Consider the following 13,022-nt stretch of genomic DNA (forward strand, 5'->3'; position numbering starts at 1 on the left):
CTGCCAGAGACGGTGGTGGAGGAGGATTCGATAGGGTCTTTTAAGAGGCTCCTGGACAGGTACATGGAGCTCAGAAAAATAGAGGGCTATGGATAACGCTAGGTAATTTCTCAGGTAAGGACATGTTTGGCACAGCTTTGTGGGCCAAAGGGCCTGTATTGTGCTGTAGGTTTTTTATGTTTCTATGTTTCTAAATCTGGCTGAATGTATCAATTTTTTTTTGAACACTCTTCACTAGAACAGCTCTGACAAAGTGTTTTTGACAGGGATTGTTGACTATGTAGCTCTTTCCAGAATTGAATCTACTTTCACTCTTACCCCTGACAATGCTTCCAGGCTCTAACCAGTCACTGTGTAAAAAATGTTTCTTCTGTATCGGTTTTGGTACTTTGCTAATTCCTTATTCTGTACTTAGTCAATATGTAACCTAGTTATGCTTCATGATTTTAATTACCTCAATAAGGTCTCTTTGCAAATTCCTCCAACCCAACCTTCTCTAGTCTGTCCACAAACAGTCTCTCACTCTTAGAGATGTTTTGCTCAATCTCTTCTGTATCATCTCCAAGGCTTTTATGTATCTCCTAACATGTGGTGTGTAGAACTGGACCCACTACTCCAGCTATCAGCTTACAGCAGTTTGTAAAGGTTCGTCATCATTTCCTTGTTCATTTACTCTGTGTTTCCTGTTTATGAAGCCCAGAACACAGTATGCTTTCTCAAACATTTTATCAATCTGGCCAGCCATTTTCAATGAATCATTTACCTTTACACCCAGAATTCGGTGTTCTTGTGCCCATTTAAAACTGTCACTTTTGTTTACTTTCTTTTCTTATTCTTCTTTCCAAAATCTAACATTTCACAGTAACAGACACAAAATGTTGGTTGATGTTTCGGGCCGAGACTCTTCATCGGGACTGGAAGGGAAGGGGGAAGAAGCCAGAATAAGAAGATGGAGGCAGATGTTAAAGAGTACAAGCCGGAAGGTGATACGTGAAGCCAGGTGAGAGGGAAGATAGGTGGGTGGGAGAGTGGGGGGTGAAGTGAGAAGCTGGAAAAGGTAATGAGCTGAACGAAGAATCTGACAGGAGAGGAGAGTAGACCAGAGGAGAAAGGGAAGGAGGAAGGGCACCAGAGTGAGTTGATGGGCAGGAGCGGAGAAGAGGAGGGATAACTGAGGAACCAAAATAGGTCAGGAAAAGGAGAGGAGAGAGGAGTAACTTACAGGAAGTTAGAAAAATCGTTGTTCATGCCATCAGATCAGAGGCTACCCAGGCAGGATATGAGGTGCACCGCAAACCTGAGAGTGGCCTCATCATGGCAGTAGAGGAGATATGGACTGGGAATGGAGAGAGGAATTAAAATGATTAACCACTGGGCAATTCTGCCTGTTGCAAATGGAGCAAAGGTGCTCAACAGAGCAGTCCCCAATCTACTGTATATCGGGTCTCATTGATGTAGAGGAGGCCACACTGGGAGCACTGGATACAATATATGACCTCAATAGACTTGAAAGTGAAGTGTTGCTTCAACTGATAGGACTGTTTGTGGCTCTGAATAGTAGCAAGGGAGGAGGTGAATGAGCAAGTGTGGCACTTGTGTTGCTTTCAGGGATAAATGCAAGGGATAAAGGATATTAGTAGACAGTCTGTCTCCAGAGATGGAGACAGAGAGATTGAGAGAAGGTAGAGAAGCGTCAGGGATGAACCAAGTGAATCTAAGGGCAGGGTGGAAGCTGGAGGCGAAGCTGATGAAATTGACAAGCACAGTTTTGGCCAAGTTACAATTAACTCTCCCTTCGCCAAACTGTCCCAGTGTTATAAGCATAAACTTGATGTATCTATTGTAAATTAGTCGTAACTTATTTATAGAGCAGTTTTCTTACAGACAATGTAGTTCAAAGTGCTTTACAATGGGATAAAGTGCAAACATGAAAATAAAAGACAAAAAGATGTTTGTTAAAATCACGGTTAAATAAATAGGTTTTGAGCTGGCATTTAGAAGTGTCCACTGAGTCTGCTTCCTTTATAGTTTTAAGTATTGAGTTCCCCAGTTTAGGAGCATAGCTCATAAAACCTGACATGCCAATTATCTCTTGAGGGAGATTGTTTAAATTTAAGGGACCAGCGGAAGAAGACTTGAGGGCTCCAGCAGGATTATAAAATGAAAGAGATTCTGTGATATACTCCCGTCCCAGACCATTGAGAAGTTTAAAATCAATTCTAAAAATTACAGATTCTAATACAGAGTAGTTAGGATGGGAGTAATCTGCGCCCTCATCCTGATTTTAGTTAGAAGTCTAGCAATGGTGTTCTGAATGAGTTCAAGTTTGTCAATAGTATGCTTTGGAAGGCCAGTGAAAAGTGAACTGCAGTCATCTAGTCTATTCGACATAAAGACGTGAATTAGTTTTTCAGCATCATTATGTGACAGAAATGGACATACCCTTGCAATATTTCTTAAGTGTAGAAATACTGCTCCAGTCACCTTCTTTGTGTGGGATTTAAAATTCAAATCTAAGTCAATGATAACACCCAGGCTAGTTACTTCGGATTTTACAAGGGGAGCCAAGTCCCCAAGTTTATCAAGAGGTTTATCTCTGTTGGCTTTAGGAGTAGCCATAAGTACTCCAGTTTTATCTTCACTTTATTTTAGGAAATTATTGCACATCCATTTGTTTTTTCACAGCTGTACCAGAAGTCAGAGAAGGTAGGTTTCATCATCAGGTTCAACTGAGATATATAATTATGTGTTATCAGCGTAACTGTGGAAATCAAGTTTATGATGTCTCCTAAGAGGAGCATGTATAAGGAGAAGAGTAGTCGGCCAAGACAGCTTCCCTGAGCAACACCAAAAGGTACATCACATCTCTTAGAAAATTGGTCTCCAAGACAGACAATAAAACTCTCTTTAAGATACAGTACATGAATAAGACCAATTAAGGGCACTACCAGAGAGGCCAACCTTGTTCTCAAGGGGATCTAGAAGAATGTTGTGATCAATTGTGTTGACCGCAGCACTTAGATCTATGATTAGAACAGAAACCGTGTTGCTCAGTGCTGAACCTAAGATTGCTGACAATTTTGGTAAGGGCCATCTCCATCCTGTGCTTTGCTCTAAAACCTGAGTGAAACTTTTCTGTTGTAGTGGCCTACCCGGATGAATCAATTAAATGTGTGTTTGAGAAGTGCCTTGCACTAGTAGGCTCTTATCTCCATGTCTCTATTAAATTTTGAAGACCTTTCAACTCACTTCACTTTGTATTGTGGCTAAATCTGTGGCAGCATTCTTTACAGCTGGTTTTATTTGGTTTTACCTATCCAACAGATTGATTTGTTCCACTACAACTAGCAGCATGAGGAACTAAGAGTGGGTTGAAGAAAATATATCTGAATTGATAACTGAGAACATTGATACAGCAGGCTGAAGGGCTAAACTAATCAGAAACACTTGACATACTGATTATTTCTCTCATATTGTTTTATGAAATTTAGCATAATATATAATAATGTATCAGAACATAGCTGGTGATATTCTTAATACAGAATTGTTGCCAAAGGCTAATGTTCTACAATCTTTTGATATTTATGCAGCAAAGCTGAAATTTGCTAAGATGTCAATTTCATGTTGGTGTGTTAACATTCATTGACTCTGACACCAAGGATAACAGTAATAAGGATTCCACGATGCCTAGTTTTGGTGGCATCATCTAAAAAGATACTGGCAATTGCATTAGTAGCTTAAATTCACAGGAGGGCTCTTCACAAGCAATATACACCGTAGGCTAAAGGACTGCACTGTTGTTGTTGTTGTTCCTCCATCGTACGTCGATGAGGACCTCGACACCATTATTGATGGTGTCCAGACTAGCGCATGACTTGAATTTAAGTGAGGGAGAGTTGCGCAGCGTCAGCCTCACTCTCTCTTCCCAATTCCCATCTGGATCCAGTGGCAAGACAGAGTCTAGATGGCTGGAGATGGGTCTAGGCGCAGTGAATGACCAGGACGTCTTCTGTGTCTTGTCCTGCTCTACACGTTCCACGACGCTTGCAGAGACCGCCTTCATGACTGTTGGACCTTCCATAGGTCTCGTCCGCTCAATCGGCCGGAGTCTGTCTTCACATGCTGGGATAGACAACTCCCTATCACACCAAGGGTTTGAGACCCGTCGGCTACCCTCACATGGTTTAGCCGGCTTGTCGAAGCCGTTGCCCGGGGTGTGGCCGCTGTCGCATGCAAACAGCTACAGGGAGCCACAGGTGAGAGCTGAGTGCCAGGTGGGGACCAAAGGTGGACTAACTGCCCTGAAAAGGATGCAATATGTTCCCCCACCAGAGGTGCTACCCTTCCCTGACACCCCATACACCCCACTGTACTGTACTGTACTGTTCTATATATTCCCTTTTATATGCTAGCACCTAGACAGACTGTTGGAAACAGCAAAGGAGGCAGAAGCACAACACCTGCAGAATGAGGCAAAATGCAGATGGTAATTTTAGAGGGCTGATTCTGTAACGTCACCAAAGAAGTAAGCTGACCTGGATTCAGTGAGGTCAGGTCATGGTTCTGCCTGAATATTATTTGTGGGTCACCAATAAGAGAAGATCTGCAGATGCTGGAAATCAAAGTAATACACACAAAATGCTGGAGGAACTCAGCAGAAGAGGCAGCATCTAGGAAAAGAGTAAGTTTTGGGCTAAGACCCTTACTCTTCCATCGATGCTAGCCTAGTCTGCTGAGTTCCTCCAGCATTTTGTGTGCACTATTTCTGAGTGTGATGTACGCATTGAATAGAATGGGCAGGGAGGTGAGAGCTGTTCTATTTTAATTTGAGGAAAAGATATGGCAAGTGCAAATAGGCAATCCTGGAAGCTTTAGCAACAAACTGTCTCTAGAGTCTTCTGGACTGTAGTCATCCAGCTGGCTATATGCACAGCTAGTGCACCAAGGGGATTGTTAATGTGGTGGGTTGGAGGTTGTGGGAATGCAGTGAATGAAAGGAGAGGTCCTCAGGCTCCCGATGCCACTGCAGGTGCACCTGCACAGAAAGACCTTTGCTTGTTTGTTACATTACAAAAATCGGTTTCAGCATTGACAGTTGGCCAGGAGATCTCCACCCATGGCAATGGGTATCATGGTTCAGAACGTCAAGCAACATCAGATTCTTGGGAGCATTATGCCTTATCCAGGGACTGTCTAAGAACAATCAGAATAAATCACAGTGATTCTAAAAATAATGTAGTTGAAAAGAAATCTTTATGAATGAATGTCCTCGTTGTCAACGGGAATGGTACCGGAGGACTGGAGGGAGGCGAATGTTGTCCCCTTGTTCAAAAAAGGTAGTAGGGATAGTCCGGGTAATTATAGACCAGTGAGCCTTACGTCTGCGGTGGGAAAGCTGTTGGAAAAGATTCTTAGAGATAGGATCTATGGGCATTTAGAGAATCACGGTCTGATCAGGGACAGTCAGCGTGGCTTTGTGAAGGGCAGATCGTGTCTGACAAGCCTGATAGAGTTCCTTGAGGAGGTGACCAGGCATATAGATGAGGGTAGTGCAGTGGATGTGATCTACATGGATTTTAGTAAGGCATTTGACAAGATTCCACACGGTAGGCTTATTCAGAAAGTCAGAAGGCATGGGATCCAGGGAAGTTTGGCCAGGTGAATTCAGAATTGGCTTGCATGCAGAAAGCAGAGAGTCGTGATGGAGGGAGTACATTCGGATTGGAGGATTGTGACTAGTGGTGTCCCACAAGGATCAGTTCTGGGACCTCTAATTTTCGTGATTTTTATTAATGACCTGGATGTGGGGGTAGAGGGGTGGGTTGGCAAGTTTGCAGACCACACAAAGGTAGGTGCTGTTGTAGATAGTGTAGAGGATTGTTGAAGATTGCAGAGAGACATTGATAGGATGCAGAAGTGGGCTGAGAAGTGGCAGATGGAGTTCAACCCGGAGAAGTGTGAGGTGGTACACTTTAGAAGGACAAACTCCAAGGCAGAGTACAAAGTAAATGGCAAGATACTTGGTAGTGTGGAGGAGCAGAGGGATCTGGGGGTACATGTCCACAGATCCCTGCAAGTTGCCTCACAGGTAGATAGGGTAGTTAAGAAAGCTTATGGGGTGTTATCTTTCATAAGTCGAGGGATGGAGTTTAAGAGTCGCGGGGTAATGATGCAGCTCCATAAAACACTGGTTAGGCCACACTTGGAGTACTGTGTCCAGTTCTGGTCACCTCACTATAAGAAGGATGTAGAAGCATTGGAAAGGGTACAGTGGAGATTTACCAGGATGCTGCCTGCTTTAAAGTGTATGGATTATAATTAGAGATTAAGGGAGCTAGGACTTTACTCTTTGGAGAGAAGGAGGATGAGAGGAGACATGACAGAGATGTACAGGATATTAAGAGGAATAGATAGAGTGGATAGCCAGCGCCTCTTCCCCAGGGCACCACTGCTCAATACAAGAGGACATGGCTTTAAGGTAAGGGGTGTGAAGTTCAAGGGGGATATTAAAGGAAGGTTATTTATTCAGAGAGCAGTTGGTGCATGGAATGCACTGCCTGAGTCAGTGGTGGAGGCAGATACACTAGTGAAGTTTAAGAGACTACTAGACAGGTATGTGGAGGAATTTAAGGTGGGGGGTTATATGGAAGGCAGAGTTTAAGGGTCAGCACAACACTGTGGGCCGAAGGGCCTGTGTTGTGCTGTACTATTCTATGTTCTATGTTCTATGAATTCCTAATTGTAGAGTCCCTCAATCTAAATTATAATACTCATAATATGAAAAGGATGCATTTACTGTGTGTTTTAATAATCCTTTTCAATGTACTCTTCCAATTGTAAATCCTCTGTGACTAGATGTGAAATTGTTTTACTCCAAAGCCAAAGTAAGTCAAACCTTAATGAGGATTAATCAACCTTCATGCAATTAAAAATAATAGACCTCTCCAGACACTTCCTGCTGTACAAAATTTATCTGGCCTTTGTTTCTACTCAGTAGATAATGATTAATGTTTATGAATAATATACATTGCTTAGAATATCATTTAGATCTAATTCTGTTATTTACAATAATTTAATATTTAGAATAGGGAATTAATCCTTTCTATTGTCTTTGTAATTTTGACCCTAGCTGCCATTGCAGATCCTGCTTACAACCTGTCAGGCTGATCTAAATCAGAGAATGACCATCCATCTCTACCTCACAAGTATGTAAAACAGGGGAAAATTATCTCACTGATTCCCTTTCGTAGACCCATTTGAGATTTTCTGTGAATCTCTGGGATACATGGGCCCCAGTTTAAGAATGATGATTGTATGGTCACCTCACATTAAGTGATTTTCTCTATCATCAAGGATCTGAAATTTTTTCAGTGTCCAGAGCTTCACTGACCATCAAGAATTACTACGTGTAATCCAGTTTCTTGCTTGTGTCAAGCTTCTTCCTTCATGAACAGATTTCACCTAATACTGAAGTAATGTTGCAGGGTCTTTCTTTCCAATGAGCTATCTGACAGCTCTAGATAATTGCTCTGAAAACTGTTCTGAACATAACATAATGGAATGCTTGGTGGACAGTAAGCAGCTCCTCCGGAAGTGCACACTACCAACTTTGTGTTTCTACAGTAACTCAAGAGTTGTGACTTCATTGAAACAGAAGGAAGAACAACAACAACACAACATAATTCCATTGCTCTCCACAGGTTTCAGTCTTAAGACTGGGCCTTTCTTCCAGAACCAGCCTGTTCAAAAAAGGTTGCCCATTGTAGGTCTAATTTATTTTATGCAGACACCCAGCTGTAATAAAACTTTTTGATCAACCTGGTCTCAATGTACCAGGTATTTATTTTTATTTTGCTTATTTTCTTTGCAAAGTGAAGTTTTTTTAATAAGTCCTTATTATATGACACTTGTATTGACAAGGGAATGGAACTGATGAAATATGCATTGGCGTCACTCTATACACTTCAATAATCATTCTAACTGACATTGACTTCGGAATGGTGGCCATCAAGGTGTTTTCAGTCAGTCTTGTAAATCTTATATGCAAAGTAATTCATAGAACTACTGATGGAGCTGTAAATTATTTACACCATTATTACTTGCTGCTGCTTCACTTTGTCACAGTGGAAGCAAAGGGAGAAGGTAACTTCCAGCCTCCATGCTCAGTGCACAATCAAAACTTTGGGCTGGAGAAATAGAGCTGCTCCAGTGTAAACTATGTTTGTATTTTGTAAGTCTACTTCTGCTGAGTATATGCTCTTTTTTTTGACAGTTAAGGTTCATTCTCTGAGTGAAGATCATGAAGAAGAGCCTTTTGTGAGTTGGTATCTATCCCTCTGCCCTTTCAAATTATTGGCCAGCCAATTGGACATGTTTCAGTTAGCAGTCTACTCTAGGCTAATTTTCTTTCAGATATTAATCTTCAATCTATTTCAATGTATTCCTTGATAACAGGGATTGAACCTGGATATAAGTACTTCTCAGAAAGGGGATCAAAATATAGGGGACAATGTTGTTTTACTGTGAGACCAATTTCACCAGTTTTGGTCCTTAAACTCAAAAATCTGCAATCAAGGTCGAGGATAATTGTGCCTAAGATTCAGTGTTGTTGGAAAATGCTGGTTTGAGGCCTGCTATTTTGACCCTTCTCCTCAGGTTGTGTAGGATTGATACAACAAAGGGTAATCAATCATTTAATTAGATGAATGTTATAGAAAATATTGTTCATGTATGCATGTCAGGATTAACATAGGAGAGGTATATATGTATATTTCCTTGACATGTTAACTGCATCGCCATCAGAATCAGAGTAGGAAGAGAAATTCTTCTCTGATGACATTTTTGTGATAACACAGACAGTGTGGAACTAGAGATACATTTATTTATTAAAAAATATGCCTGCAGGTAAAGGATGTTCAACATATCTCAGATAGCCTGACAGCTTCAGACAATAAAAAAGGGAAGAAAACCATTGCATTATAAAATCACCATAGATTGCAGGAGCCACGGAAAAAATGCTGTTAGACACTTAGCAGTATGGGAAATTCATAAATTGATTTTCACATTATGATATTAGCATTCATTATCAAGATACACAAACATCTAATGCAGTGGAAAATGATTTCAATGTCATGGATACAATAGAACTTGTTTTTCCTCTGCAGGTTTACAGAAAAAAAAAGCAGCAACTTATCTGAGAAGGGAAATACTTACAATTGAAAGGTAAATGTGCACCCAAAGTTGAATTATTCATAAAGAATTTTGACAGGATTGATGTTCATCATCATTCATTAAGTAATATGGCATGTGCAGTCCTGGCACAGAAAGAGACAAATCCATCAAAATTAAATATATGTGACATTGACATTATTTTGTGGTGTTATTATGCAAATGAGATGATTCTGAGAATAAAACAAACTCAATGAGCTTCAAGCACAGAAATCACAAGAGGACTAAATGATGAAGAAGATTTATTACTGCAGTTACATATCTTGCAATATTAAGATGTGGTATTGTTAGGAAACAAGAAGGTTTTGCAGCATCTGTGGAACAAGAACTAATGCAACTGTTTTGGATAAACTCATTTAGATATCATGGGTAACAATAATTAGCCTGAGAAACCGATGCACAATTTTGCACATGAACTTTAGAAATGCTGACCGCACAAAGAACCTCTTTATGACCTTGCATCTTATTGTTTACCTGCATTCTACTTTCTCTGTAACTGTAGCATTTTATTCTACACTCTGTAATTGCATTGCCTTGTACTGACTGCTGTAATGAATTGATCTGCATGAACAGTATGTCAGACAAGTTTTTCATCATACCTCAGTACATATTAACAATAATAAACCAATTTATAAATTTACCCATTTATCCCCATGCTCAAGGCAATGTCTTTTTAGCAAAACTTGAACTCAGAAGTTAAACTTGAAGATCTATCTAACCGAAGAAGTTAAATGTGATCACCCAAGAGCCAAAGTTATCCGATATAGTTAAACCCTTTGATCCAGGTTCATAAGTTCGAAACAAGTCCCTGTATAGGTAACCATTTAACAATATACTGTGAAGTTTCAGTCATTTGTGATACAACTGAGTGTTCAAGGCCGTGAGCATACGGTTAACTGCTTGATTACTTCTCGTGCCCAGGTAAGTCTGATAATGTAACTGGTCTATTGCTTTGGCATGCAATTATGCTAGTTCGCACGTAGATAGTTTAATTTGCTTTTACATCTTGGTACAGCTATAACTTGGGGAACAGCACAAGTAGTTTTAAATAGTGTTCAATTCCTGGTGTAAGAAAATCGGTTACATGATCAGCAAATCCACTGAAATTTTACATCCTTCCATCAGAGTGTTCAAGGAAGCAATTCTCTGTAACAAATGAGCCAGCCACCTGGCTAACAAGCTTCAGAATCCTTCAATAGCATCAATGTTGAAACTTCAATTTTAGGAACAGCGGCAAAATTAAGCATATTTTGGACATTTGATGTGGTTTTTATTCAGATTGTTGGAGCATTTTGTTCCTGAGACTACTTCTAAATTTGTTGTTCTTTTAATGACATTCATGCTACAATATAAATCAGTGTGGAAGTTGTAAAGTTTCCCTATCATGAGTTTTTAAACATTCGGTGCCAGACGCACATCAGCAGAAGGCAACCTAAAAAGTCATAAAGAAAGAAAAGATGGAATACGGAGGTAAGTTAGCTAATAAAATCAAAGTGGACACCAAAAGTTTCTTCAGATATATGAAGTGTGAAAAAGAGACAAATGTAACTCTCGGTTCAGCTAGTGGCTTTATCTAGGGAAGACAGCCCTCATCCCGGCCAAACTTAAGAAATCTTGTTTGGGTGGGTGCTGCGCGATGTCTTTCCTGTTACAAATCAGTACCATGAAACAACAAACAGTACACAATATGTGATTAACTGATTGACCTTTATAGTTCTTAATTTGACTATATGGTTAGTAAAGAGACAAAAAATGAAAAGGGCCCATTCTCATGAAACAGTCAATTGCCCAATGTTGGAGCTCACGGTTCAGTCCACTGGTTTCCTGTTGACCAGCTCCAAGCGTAGCCGAACCTCCAAGTCCACTCCATCCGGCATTCTATCAACTCTCTTCATTCGCGTCTTCTCTCCTCATCTCTCCCCAACAAAAGACTGCAAAATCCCTGCTCCCAGACCCATAAGAAAGAACAACATCCCTTTCATTTGAAAGCCCCACATTCCAAAGCCCCGTCATCTCTAGTTGTAACCCAAACATTGCTGCTACAGAGAAACCATTACATTAGCAGTGAAACCTTACAGCGTGTTACACAAGAATAGATAGAGGACTGCTGGAAAATGATGCTGGAGATGTAGTGCTGGGGGACAAGGAAATGGTGGACAAACTGAGTAAGTATTTTGCATCATGCTTCACTGTGGAAGACACTACATGTATGCCAGCAGTTTGAGAGTGTCAGGGGACAGAAGTGAGTGAGGACACCATTACTAGAGAGAAGGTTCTTGGTAAACTGAAAAGTCTGAAGGTAGATAAGTCACTTGGACCAGATGGACTACATGCCAGGGTTCTGAAAGAGGTGACTGAAGAGATTATGGAGACATTAGTCATGAACTTTCAAACTCAATGGATTCTAGCTTGGCTCTGGAGGACCGGAAATTTGCAAATGTCACTTCACACTTCAAGAAGGGAGAGAGACAGAAAAAAAAAGAAATTATAGGCCAGTTAATCTGACCTCAGAGGTTGTGAAGATGTTGGAGTCGATAGTTAGAGATGTGGTTCTGGGGTACTTGGAGGCACATTTTAAAAAAGGCCAAAGTTAGCATAGTTTCCATAAGGGGAAACCTTGCTTGACAAATCTGTTGGAATTCTTTGAAGAAATAGCAAGCAGGATAGACAAAGGAAAATTGGTGGATGTTGTGTACTTGGATTTTCAGAAGGCCTTTGACAAGGTGCCACACATAAGGCTGTTTATTTAACATGTTAAGAGCCCATGGTATTAAGGGAAAAGTACTAGTATAGATAGAGCATTGCCTAATTGGCAGAAGGTAAAGAGTGGGAATAAATGAAGCCTTTTCTGGTGCCGGTGACTAGTGGTGTTCCACAGGAGTTTGTGCTGGGGCTGCTGCTTTTTACGTTATGCGTCAATGATTTGCATAATAGAATTGATGGCTGTGTGGCCAGGTTTGCAGATGATACAAAGGTAGGTGGAAGGGCAGGTAATGTTGAGGAAGCATAGAGGCTTCAGAAGGACTTAGACAGATTAGGAGAATGGGCAAGCAAGTAGCAGATGGAATAGAGTGCCGGGAGGTGTATGGTCATGATTTGGTAGAGGAAATAAAAGCAAAGACTACTTTCTATATGGAGAGAAATTTCAAAAATCTGAGGTGCAAAGGGACTTGGGAGTCCTTGTGCAGGATTCCCTAAAGGTTAATTTGCATGTTGAGTCAGTGGTGAAGAGGGCAAATGCAGCGTTAGCATTTATTTCCAGAGGACTGGAATATAAAATTAAGGATGTAATGTTGAGACTTTATGCACTGGTGTGGCCACTCTTGGAGTATTGTGAGCAGTTTTGAGCCCCTTATCTAAGAAATGATGTGCTGACATTGAAGTGGTTTCAAAGGATGTTCACAAAAATGATTCCAGGATTGAAGGGCTTAGCATATGAAGAATGTTTGATGGCCTGTCTTCTGCCAAACAAACACCTGGGGGCAGCACTAACTTCTACTTGGATGCCATGCCTCATCGTCTCTGGTGGTATGCACCAACCCCAACGCCTTTCTTCTGGGTAGCTGTAAACAGGTGACACCACAGCTTGAGGTCTTATTCTCGCGACAATGAAGGCCATGCAGTTCTCTCACCATCCACCCCTGCAGTCCGCCAATAAATCAGTGAATCAGACTTGCAGCATTACACATTGCCAACGTCAAAAAAAGGGTCTTGCAATCAGTAGAAAAGCAACTAAGATGATCACTCACTGTTAGGCATAAAAACAAGAATGTTCAGGATGAGAAACAGTTTCT

At 40.9% G+C, this 13,022-nt stretch overlaps 1 long non-coding RNA gene across 1 annotated transcript; it reads left to right on the forward strand.

The window, feature by feature from the left end:
- Positions 1–526: 526 nt before the first annotated feature.
- On the forward strand, positions 527–9,296 carry LOC140200769 (uncharacterized). The gene is made up of 3 exons (XR_011886723.1): positions 527–645; positions 863–1,000; positions 9,165–9,296. It is a non-coding gene; the product is annotated as an uncharacterized lncRNA (long non-coding RNA).
- The last annotated feature ends 3,726 nt before the right edge of the window (positions 9,297–13,022 follow it).

The sequence above is a fragment of the Mobula birostris genome, chromosome 7, assembly GCF_030028105.1.
Source record: "Mobula birostris isolate sMobBir1 chromosome 7, sMobBir1.hap1, whole genome shotgun sequence".
NCBI classification, from domain to species: domain Eukaryota; kingdom Metazoa; phylum Chordata; class Chondrichthyes; order Myliobatiformes; family Myliobatidae; genus Mobula; species Mobula birostris.